Genomic DNA, 12424 nt, shown 5'->3' with positions numbered 1-12424 from the left:
CATTCTTGTTTTAAACTTTTGCTTATTAAGTCATAAATCAGTTTGATTTGATGATAGCCACAATTAAATTCAGATTAATTTTAGTAGAATATACATGTTTAAACTTTTCTGCTTTCCTAGCCAGAAACGTGGCATATCTTTATTTAGGTCAGTAAGTCGATCCTTTAATACTCCCAAATATGCTTTCATAATAAAAGATCAAAATGGAAAATATGTTTGAGTTGGGAAGATCTTTCAGGTCACTTTTAAAAAATCACCCACAGAAGCAAAGCTCACTTTTCCTATTTGTAAGAGGACCCTACACTAAAGCATAATTTACAGTATTTTTAGGGTGTTTGAGGTATAAAAATGCTCATAATCATTTACCAAGGAAGGTAGCATTTGGGGGCTTGTCCTAAGCATAAGGCAAAAGCCTTATGCACAGATGTTAACTGAAACAAAAATATTCCCCTATGAGGAATGATTCCATGCATTAAGATAGGTCAATACAATGGAATCTTACACAGAAATGTAATTTTGAGTACTATTATAACATTGGAAAACATTTTTACTATGCTGTGTTTTAAAAGATAAACATTTTTGAGATGCTAGGTTACAAGATGGCTGCAGGCATTTCTTCCCTATGGTTACTGCTCCTTTGGCTTTTGCTCACCGTTTGCCAGCCACGTTCACGTCCTGCTGTTCCTTGTACCTGCCAGGTGTCCCCTTCCCATGCCTCGGACACTTGTGCTTGCAGCCAGGACTGCTCTTCTCCCCATCACCACGAGCAAGTCCCCTGCCCGACCTGGAGTCCTTGCTGGCATCATCTCAGCTTCCCTGACCTCTCCAGCTAAGGTCCCACCCCTGCCCGACATGCTCCATCCACCTTCTCTGCCTGCCTCAGGACACACTGTCCAGTACTTTTTTCTTTTCTCTCCCCTTCCCTGGAACCCAGGCAAAGATTTTTGTCTGTTTTGTCCAGTCCAGGTGTAAGGGAGCCTGGGCATATGAATGGTCTATGAGATGAAAATGTACAGAAGTTATAAATACTAGGGAACCATGGACATTATTTTATTAATTTTAGCTAGATTAGCTTGTCAGTCATCATGAAAAAGAGCTATCTTGCTAGAAGCAGCCTTGCCCACCTATTTCCTTTACCTATAGGGTTATCTACAGATAAAAACCTGCCTGGCGTGATAGGGGTTGCCTGAAAGAGGCTGCAGTTCTGACCATTTCTTGGGCAGTCTCAGGAGCATCAGGGATGGACCTACTTCCCTTGGCTGGAATTTAGGAGGTGGATGAGTCATTTGGGCAGTGGGGAGAGCCCTCCATAGCCACGTCTCTTGGCCCTCACTCCGCTTGTGCTGGAGGAATCTGGTTGCAGGTAAGTGGTCTTTCTCTCTGGCATGATGCTGGTCTAGTGCACGTTTGTATTCATGCCGCCCAAGGTCTGGGGGCTTTGTGCTCATGAGGGGAGGGGGAAAGGCTGACACAGAAGAGGGGATGTCAGAATTCCCCCAAGTCCTGGGGCTCACATGTGTCACATGGGCCTCCATGGAAATGGTCCTGGCCAGACTCAGCTGACCACTCACCACCGCACTGTGCCCCACTCCTAAGAGGAGAGGGGTGACTGCCCGGCTGAGCATCCCATCTCACTCCAGCCATGTCCCCAAATCTGCTCTATCCGATAAGCAATGCACACGATCCAGAGATCCAAAAAATTACATATATTCATGGATATTTATAGCACTTCCTTTTCCTCTAGCTTTTCAAAAATTCATTAGAAAATATTTCTTAAGAAGGGCAAAGATTTATATTGATGGGGGATCAGCATCTGACAATGCAGAGAAACTTCCACAAGCTCCAATCAGAATTCATCTATTTTTAACTGAAGCAGAAGGAGAAAGTATCTCAGCTGACAGCAGTGCCATCTAAAAGGCGGCGGTAATCAGCTGTGGGGCAGAAAAACATCCACATCACGAGACAAGACTGTTTTTAAGAAAATCAAGCCAGATTTTAAAAAAACGCTGGATGAAATAAACAAATCAGAAGGCTATTTAGCTTGTTTTAAATAGCCAAGACTTCAGTATTTTTCTAGGAAAGGAATCCAGGTTTCTCAGAACACATGATGCAAAGAAATGCTGCAGAAAGCGTGACTGCTGCTGCTCCTGCGTGGGGCTCCAGGTGGGCCCTGCCTACAGGAGCAGGTCCAGGGAGGAGGTGAGAGGCTGGCCTGAAGAACCACACCCATTTTAGTTCCACTGTGGATACTGTGTGCTGAGACTCGGATACAAGAGCTGAAAAGAACTGCAAAAAGGAACTTTCCCTCATTATCAAGGGCGTTCAGGCTTGCCCAGTTCACATGTATTTTTATTACCCAGGAAACTCACGAGGCTTCACTACCGCATCCTCATGTTCAAGGCAAGGCCAACCCCCCGGCCATTGTCCATTGTGTCTCCTTTTGCTTCCTTGTAGGTAGGACACTCGGCCCATAAATGAAGGTATACAGGAACTGTTCATTTCTTTAAATCAAGTTCAGCCTGAGAGGAATCTTGATCATCTTAGCCTCCTGGAGCACCTTAGGAGGTTTCCCACCCAAAACTATGCAATGGCCGCAGAGCACAGGGCCCACACTGGTCACTCACTATTGCTGCTTACCTGCTCCCTCCAGCCTAGCTGCTGCTTGGTGCATGCCCTGCTCCCGGGCTGGGGAGTCTCACGTGGAAGCTTGGAGTGGGTTAGGAGTGAATGGGACGTGTGGAAGGCAAGGGAGGCCTCGAGGTGTGAGCATCTGCCGCAGAACTGTCGCCCACTCCACGCTGTTCCAGGAGCTTGTACAGGGGCCACTCTGCTGCAGGCTGCATGCCTCCCACCAAGGTGTGGAGAGGGGTCCCCTGGGGACTTGGTAGGGAACCAGGAAGGGCTTTTCTCAAGACTTCCTCAGCAAGAGAAGTGCAATCCACTTAACTAAATTCTGTGGAGTGTGAGGGGGTGGGTGGGGGAAGTATTAGAAAAAAAAAAAAAAGGGTTCCTTTTTAACAAGGAAGATATTCTTACAAGAAATACTTTATTCCCTAAATTAGTATGAGAATTCAAGGTTAGGCTGAACTATTGTCAAGAAATAACGTACTAATGTTAGAGACATTTGAAAAAATGTCCTGCGGCACGCAGTGGCTCACACCTGTAATCCCAGCACTTGGGGAGGCTGAGGCGGGCAGATCATAAGGTCAGGAGTTCAAGACCAGCCTGACCAACACAGTGAAACCCCGTCTCTACTAAAAATACAAAAATTAGCCAGGTGTGGTGGCATGCACCTCCCAGCTACTTGGGAGGCTGAGGCAGGAGAATTGCTTGAACCCGGGAGGCAGAGGTTGCAGTGAGCCAAGATCTTGCCACTGTATTCCAGCCTGGGAGACAGAGCCAGACTGTGTCTCCAAAAAAAAAAAAAAAAAAAAAAGGCCTATGAAATTTCTTTACCAGTGTTCTTGTTAATATAATCCATGTTCATCTTGTAGAATTTTCATTTAAAACTAGAAAAAGTCACTCTTCTGCCCCATAACAGTTTGACAAAACGAATTATCACTGCATTGGTATTGGGAAGACAGTTCCGCTGGGTCTTATCCACTGTGTTTATGGCCTACCTCTACCCAGGGTGTGGGGGGCTTCCAACCCTTCAAAGCCTCCAACATTCCTTTGTTTGGCAGAGACTTGTCCAAAGACTGAATGTGGAGCAAGCCCTCTGCTTGGCTCTGTTGAGACATCAGGAACGCACAGGAGCCCTCCCCATCTCGAGATGCACCCATGGGGGGTGGCCACTGCAACACTTTCTTTTCGCTTAGATGATTGAAGAACTCAGTCAAAAGGGCTAGTGAGGAAGGACTGGAAAATTCTGTAATTTAATTTTTTTTTCAGGAAATCAATGGGTTAACCTTACGCATATGTACAAACACACAGATTTACACATCATTTTGTTGATTCTTTAAAAAATTCCCTCAGCAACGAATCAGTTGTCATTTATCAAGCACTTAATGTGCGTTCAGCCCTGCACAGCCTGGTTAGCAGAGCACAGTTTGTTCTCTTGGGGTTTATCAATGCTCCGCTTTATGTTGAGAAACATAAGCACAGTTGCCAGCACACCGCAGGGCACCCTCCGCCCTCTAACCGGGGCGCAGCCTGTTTAGTTCACAGCTAGTGCGATTCTGGCCAGGCTGGTCTTTCAGACGGCCCTTCCTCATTGCTGTACCGACGCCTGGCATCCAGCCCCCAGAGGACCTCTCTGGCTCTGTCTGCTTCTGTGGTGACCTGATCTTCCACACCTGTGCTTTCTGACTCACCTCTTCATAGAAGGAATTTTAATGCTGTCTTTGAGATCAAACAGGACAGGTGAAGATAAAATACTGGGTTTGTTGTTAGTGGCAGTCTTTTAGTTTTGCTGGTTTATTGTCCTAAGTATTTCCTTCATGACTTTGCTTTTATAATTCCACATCTCAGAAACGGAGGCAGAAACAGTTATTCAGGTAATTTTTACTGTTCTAGTCATTCCTTAAGCTAAATACTTATGGAAAAAAACGAGTTCTCGTGCACAGCTGTGTGCCAATATTGGCTAGTCCATTTTATTCTTACATTTTCCTGACAAGGTAAGCAAGCATGAATTAAAAAAAAATGTAGAAATTGAAGTCAAGAGCATGAAAAAAGCCAGCCTGTGCAAGCAGAAGGACCAAAGCAGGGCTTTTGGGGCCTGTAGTTTGGACATATTTTTGTAATTGGAAACTTAATATTTCATGTTGGAAGCTCTCCTGTCTTCCATTCTTCTCCTCAGAAGCCTAGTTCAGTGGTGGCATCAGGTGACACACCATATCGCGAACTTCGCCTTTTATTAAAGAGAATTTTATGCCACTATAGCTATTCCTTTTTTGTTGTTGTTGTTTGAGCCGGAGTTTCGCTCTTGTTGCCTCGGCTCACAGCAACCTCTGCCTCCCAGGTTCCAGCAATTCTCCTGCCTACGCTTCTCAAGTAGCTGGGATTACAGGCGCCCGCCACCATGCCTGGCTGATTTTTGTATTTTTACTGGAGACTGGGTTTCACCATGTTGGCCAGGTTGGTCTCGAACTCCTGACCTCAAGTGATTCGCTTGCCTTGGCCTCCCAAAGTGTTGGGATTACAGGTATGAGCCACTGCCTCCGGCCTAGTTTTCATTCTTAACTGTAACCTTCAACTACCTGAAGTAGTTGACTATACTTCAACTGCTTCCACCGGGAGTGGATAATTGGTTCCACAGATTAATCAGAAGATTCCTATACATACTGTTTTTACTGATAATTTACATTTTACGACAGCAGCTACTGTAGTTTTGAGAATTTGTCAAGTGCCATTCGTGCCTATGCTTACTTTTCAACTCCTAATACCAACCTTCAAGAGGAGTTGTTCCAGTTCCCTCCCCAAGTCCAGTAAACACAGAGCCATCCTCTTACAGTCACTGTTTCCACTCTTTAATCATTTGTATGTACTTGTTTCTTGCTGTTGTCCATTCTTAACCAGGTAACTGATGTTGCCCGTTGTTATAATGCAACAAGCACATCAGTCAAACCTGCATGCTACTGCTGCAGGCTGCTTCACCCCACCCTTCACTTCTTGAAGCCAGTTGTTCTGTTTCTACAACTTCCATAGACTTCACACTGGTTTTTATAAAGGCATTTTCCATATTCAGATCACAGATGCTAATATTATACATATTTTTGTTTTCAAAAGTACTTGAGTTGGTTCAATACAACATAATTTTTTTTAAAGTCTTGAAATATATTTGTTTTGCTTTAAAAATCTTCCTTGAAGTCAGGATTCTCTAGAGGGACAGAACTAATGGAATAGACATATATTCGGTTCACCCCCAAGTCTCCCTGTATGTTGTGAAGGCTTCTCACCTCTAGAGTATAAATACAACACGAGGCAAATGCTTATCAGTTTTAGTTGCATGAATCTCACACTTAAGGACATGCAGGCTTGGGCACGGTGGCTCACGCCTGTAATCCTAGCCTATATATATACACACATATATACATATATATACACATATATATACACACATACATATATATACACATATACATATATATGTATATGAGTTTATTAGGTATTAACTCACCCAATCACAAAGTCTCACCATTTGCAGGCTGAGGAGCAAGGAGAGCCAGTCCGAGTTCTAAAACTGAAGAACTTGGAATTCAGTGTTCCAGGGCAGGAAGCATCCAGCACATGAGAAAGATGGAGGCTGGGAGGCTAGGCCAGTCTAGTCTTTTCATGTTTTTCTGCCTGTTTTATATTCTAGCCATGTTGGCAGCTGATTAGATGGTGCCCACCCATATTACGGGTGGGTCTGCCTTTCCCAGCCCACTGACTCTAATGTTCATCTTCTTTGGCAACATCCTCACACACACACCTAGGATCAATATTTTGCATCCTTCTATCAAGTTGACAATATCAACCATTACAAAGGCCATCTTTGCTCACATGAATTCCGGTGGTATATGTGATACCAAGATCTTTCAGGTGACGTATGGCGGGGGGGAAATGGCGTGTGCCCGATCTTCCAGATGCTGGCTGCTCTTAGTGTATTCCTTGACTTTTTATATGATTAGGCTTATGAAAACTGAAATAAATTGTAGAACCAATATGTCTGGCTTGAGGCTAAATTAAATAAATCCTTAAGAATTGCTTATTGACAATTACTACATAGTATGGCAAGTCAGTGAAGAGTGCAACTTTGGTCTTACCGTTTCTGCAGGACCAGCAAGCCAGAGGGACTCCCAACCAGGAGGGCTGGTTAGCACTAGGTTGCTTTTTAAATACGATTGTGCCAACTCTTGAGTAATGTTATGTGTGGACAAATAAGATGGGTGACTTGAGAAGGAAATGCAGCTGTTTCAGCATTTTCACTTCTCTCTGAATTTTGTGTGTGCTTGTATGTATGTGTATGCATTTTCTTTTATTCTTTATTTTTGAGACGGAGTCTCATTCTGTTGCCAGGCTGGAGTGCAGTGGCGCTGTCTTGGTTCACTTCAATCTCTGGCTCCCGGGTTCAAGCGATTCTCCTGCCTCTGCCTCCCTGGGATTACAGGCGCCCACCACCATGCCCAACTTATTATTGTATTTTCAGTAGAGACGGGGTTTTGCCATGTTGGCCAGGATGGTCTCGTTGATCTCTTCACCTCGTGATCTGCCCACTTTGGCCTTCCAAAGTGCTGGGATTACAGGCGTGAGCCACCATGCCCGGCCTGCACTTTCTTAAGTATGAAATTCATGCAACTGAAACCAATAAGCATTTGCCTGGTGTTGCGTTTATACTCTAAAGGTGGGAAGCCTTCACAACATGTAGGAAGACTTGGGCGTCCCGAGAATCTGGGCAGTCCAGGTCACAATGACTTTTCCTACCAGTGAGATGAAAAGCTTAGTTGGGAAGACTGCAAAGCCATAGCTCCTGTTTTAAAATGTTCTCCCAGCTTATAATTTATTTTTCATAATAGAGCTGTTTACTCTGTACTCAGCCTTTTTTTCTTCCTTGTGAATAATTTCTTTTGAAAACAAGCTGCTGTTACGGTTCTGAGTGTCATGACGCTGCTGTGCTGGAAATGAGGCTTTGAGGGCATCCTGCCAAGGGGGCTGGCCTGGGCCCCAGGCACCTTAATGCCTTTCGGGACCAAGCTGCTGGCTGCCAGTGTAGAAAGTGAGCCTCTGTACACCTTGGAAGCTAAGCCATTTGCAGCTGAAATGATGTCCCTCTTGCCCTGGCTGGCCCCTGTGGAGAAAAGGTGTCAATGAAGATCTCTGTGCACTGGGTTTCTCCTGGAGTTCGGGTTTTGGTCACCACAGAGCTGTGGCCTTAGAGTGCTATTGGATTTGCTGTTGTGTGCTCGCCTCATCCCCAGCTTGTGTGTTAGTTGGCTTCTGTGCTGCCATAACAAAGTATCACCAGCTGAGTGGCTGAAACAACAGAAAATGATTCCTCCCAGTTCTGATAGGCCCAAAGTCTGAGGTCAAGGTGTCAGCAGGGTCAGGAAGCCTCTGAAGGTGTCGGGAAGGGGTCTGTGCAGGCTCTTTCTCAGCTTCTGGGAAAGCTCCCAGTTCCTCAGCTCATGGCAGCAGAGCTCCAGCTTCCCAGCGCTGTTCTCCTGTGTGCGTGTCTGTGTCCAAGTCTCCCCATTTTATGAGATCATATAAAGTCCACTCCACTCCAGCGTGACCTCACCTTAACCAGTTACATCTGCAGGGACCCTGCTTCCATGCAAGGTCACATTTGGAGGTACTTGGAGTTAGGGCCTCAACATAGGAATTTGGGAGGTGGAGGGACACGGCCCAGCCCATGACAATGGGTAACATGCATTTTTGTTGAAATTTAAATAAATTTGGTTTTCAGTTTTTTGGAGAATTTTGTGAAACTCTGGAGAGTGAAAATACCAAAGCTGGTGACTATGTCACTGGAAATTAGTAACTCTTGTTTTTTTTTTGAGACAGATTCTTGCTCCGTCACCCAGGCTGGATAGCAGTGGCACAATGGCACAGTCGTGGCTCACTGCAGCCTCAAACCATCCTCTCATCTCAGCCTCCCGAGTAGTCAGGACTACAGGCACGTGCCACCATGCCTGGCTATTTTTAAAAAAATGTATTCTTAGTAGAGACAGGGTCTCACTGTGTTGCCGAGGCTGGTTTCAAACTCCTGGGCTTAAGTGATCCTCCTGCCTCAGCCTCACAAAGTGCTGAGATTACAGGTGTGAGCCACTGCATCTGGATACTATTTTCATTTTTATTAAATCTTTATACATTTCAAAATGTACAACATTGCAAAATGGAACAGCCCAGAATAAAACATTTGGGTCTTTAAAAAATGTCTGTTGGATTCAGTGTGGAGGTCAAGCACGTCTGTCCATCAGAAAACTTGGATTTCTTTGGGCCTTTTCTCTCAGATCACGAAACACATTTTGTTGCTGTGTATTCTGTGAGTCAGGTCGTGGCAGCCCTCTCTGTGGGAAACTGAGCTACAGGAGATGGCTATTAGTAGCAGAAGCGGGACAAATACCAGATTCCTGATTCAGCTTTTCTCTGGTTGTCAGAAATCCGTGGAATGAATAAGCTCTCTCCATCCCTCCTTCCCTCCCCTTCTCCCTCCATCTTTCCTTTCTAAAAGAAAAGAGACACTTTAGGATTGAAGAGGCAATGAACACAGAGGAATGCTCTTCCTTCATTGGAGCAAGAGTAATTTTCACTTGGGACTGGGTTTCAGTGAGTTTCATGCCAGCTCATCCATCTCATTTCACAATGACTGTGACTTGGGACTCTTAAAATACTTCCCATTGCTTTATTTTGCAGAGTTTGATTCATTAACGACCCATTTTCATCAACGCTGCTTCAACGTTCTTCTTGGAAATTGGTGCTTTGGAGGTGAGTTTCTCAGAAATAGTTCTTTTCAGGTGGTGTTCTGTTGAATATGTTGTTCAGGCCAGGCAGAATGACTCAAGCCTGTAATCCCAGCACTTTGGGAATCTGAAGCAGGCAGATTGCCTGAGTTCAAGAGTTCCAGACCAGCCTGGGCAACATGGCAAAACCCTGTCTCTACAGAAAAAAAAAAAAAAGTAGTGTGGTGGTACGTGCCTGTAGTCCCAGCTACTTGGGAGACTGGGTGGATCTCTTGAGACCAGGAAGTCGAGAATGCAGTGAGCTGAGATTGTGATACTACACTACAGTCTGAGTGACAAAGTGATACCCTGTCTCAAAAAAAAAATGTTCAAGTTTTCTTGGGATTTAGTTGAACATTTTAATTCCAACACATCTAATTTCCTTTTTTTTTTTTTTGAATCTTCTTCGGTATTTAAATGTAATCATTATTTCCTTTCAGAAAAATTATTACTTCTTATCTCTAATTGTTTACCTTTCCCAACACAAACTTTATAAGTGGGGCTGTTGTCCCAGATCAATATCACCTTTTGAAGATTTTAGTTTGTTGCATTTTATTTTGTTTTATTTTCTGGCTGTTTCCAGGTCCCCTTCCCCAATGTCCGACACACCTGGTACTGCATCTTGGTGGGCAGCACCCCGGGGGTACCTTGCATGTAAAAAGTTGATGGAAAGGAACCCATCCGGGAGGTTTCTGCTTTGGGAGCACCCCGAAGGGGTTTTACAAGGCAGTGGTGCAGGGAGTAAGTGTGGGAATTCGAGCCCAGAGCCCAGAGCCCTGGCCACGTGAACTCTCGTCTCGCTCCCTGGTGATCGCTTCATCTCTCCAGGCTTCTCTGCTTGCCTGTGAGATGCCCAAATAATGTGCAGTCTGTAGATTAGTGTCATATTTGCATAGTTAAAAAAAACCATGCTAAATTATGAACCACATTTTCAGCAATTCTTAAGATGCCCCTTAAAATGAGCTCTTTTTTGCCAGGGACTCTGGCAGGCTGTTCACCCACGGCCTCCCAAGAGCTGGGCTTCCCTCAGGTTTCCTAGGACATATGGCCAATCACAAGAAAGCCCATCCAAAAGTCTTTTCCTCCTTCAGATAAAGGACCTTTATTTCCTCCTTCCACGTCAGAGCACTTGTGGAAACTTCCAGAAGCTGGAGGCTTTGTAAATACACAGTAAAGAATCTGAGTTTATTTCTTTTCCATTGCCTTCAGGAGTCCACATTTTCACTCCATCAGATTAAAAATTCTTGAATTCTCTTCAGCACTTTAATGAGTGATTCTCCTAGCTTTATTACAGAAAAACCAAAAACCCTTTGTTTTCTTTTTTCTTTCTTTTTTTTTGAGACAGAGTCTCGTGCTGTTGCCCAGGCTGGAGTGCAGTGGCACGATCTCCACTCACTGCAACCTCTGCCCCCTGAGTTGAAGCAATTCCCCTGCCTCAGCCTCCCTAGTAGCTGGGATTACAGGCATGTGATACCATGCCTGGCTAACTTTTATGTTTTTAGTAGAGATGGGGTTTCACTGTGTTGGCCAGGCTGGTCTCGAACTCCCACCTCAGGTGATCTGCCCGCCTTGGCCTCCCAAAGTGCTGGGATTACAGGCATGTGATACCACGCCTAGCTAAGTTTTGTATTTTTAGTAGAGACAGGGTTTCACTGTGTTGGCCAGGCTGGTCTCGAACTCCTGACCTCAGCTGATCCACCCGCCTTGGCCTCCCAAAGTGCTGGGATTACAGGCATGAGCCACCACCCTGGCCTTGTCTGTTTTTAATCTGTGACCTTTTACAGCATGTAAAAAAATCACTTTATGATTGTTAACACAAGAAAACCTTCACTCTGCTCTGCCAATCACAGAATCTCCAATTTGAAAATGAACAACATTGCTATTTTTAAAACTCGGAATGCAATTGATTTGAAAGGTCCTTCTGGCCTCATTTTGTAGAAAGATAAAGTGACTATTATAAATCAACACCAAGTATGGAACCCCTCTGTTAACTTTGGACTCTACTTTGCTATGAGATACAAAGTATCTGGGATTTGGGCTTTTCTTTTTTTTCCCAGTGATTTCAATTTCTTAGTGATGGTATAAAGATGAAGAAGAAAAAGAGATTGATACTTTTGGAGAACATTAAGCCATTTTTAAAAATATATTTTTCTCAAAGATAAAGGAATTTGCTATAGAAATGAATACACTTACTCCCAAAGCAGCATTACATTGTGTTAACTTTAACACCCTTTCCCAAAAGAGGGAACCAAAATGCTTCTGGATTAGCACTCGGAGGACTGGAGAAATGAGTATGTCTTTCACCCGCAGGCATCTTTAATTACCCAGGACAGAAGGGAGTAAGGAGGGAGGCAAGAGAGATCCCCCCACTCCATCCCCCAAAAAAAGGGAAACAGGGTAATTTTCCCCGGTTCCTCTTCCAAGGAGCCGTGGCTCAGGAGGCCTGGCTCTCCTGCGGGCGCCTGGCTGTGTCTTCCGGGTTCCTTCCCTGAGCCTCCGGACTTTGTCACCTGTGAAATAGGACGAGGTGGAGACCTGAAGTTGCTGAGGGGCAGGATACACGTTTGAATTAATGTTTTTGTCCCTCAGGCCCTGCCACTGGGAGCCCGAGCGGCCCACGTGTCTTTCATCCTGGCCGGCAGAGGCCTGAGTGTTGTCTCGGGCAGTTCTGGGCAGGGCTGGGTAGGGCCCAGCGGACCCCACGGGCAGACCCTCGCCTCTTCCCAGCTATCTGTCTGTCGTCCCTCTTCGTCCCTCTTCTCCTGAGGTGCTGTCCCAGCCCTCGGGGGAGGCAGTCGCGTGCAGCTCAGTCAGCAGCGCGTCCAGGGGTGCCGGAGTCTCCTGTACGCCCCGCAGGAAGCTTTGCTGCCTGGGGCCCTCCCCTCGTCCCCTCCTCCGTCCCTGTCCCTGTCCCTCCCGTTCTGTGGCGGGAGGTGGCGGTGTGGGTCTCCCGGGAGGTGCGGCAGGCTGGGGAGGTGGGGAGGGGTGTGCTGGGGGTGGGG

Source organism: Papio anubis, chromosome 6 (assembly GCF_008728515.1).
Source record: "Papio anubis isolate 15944 chromosome 6, Panubis1.0, whole genome shotgun sequence".
NCBI lineage: Eukaryota > Metazoa > Chordata > Mammalia > Primates > Cercopithecidae > Papio > Papio anubis.
The sequence above is the reverse complement of the archived record's forward strand: the minus strand, read 5'-3'. Positions refer to the sequence as shown.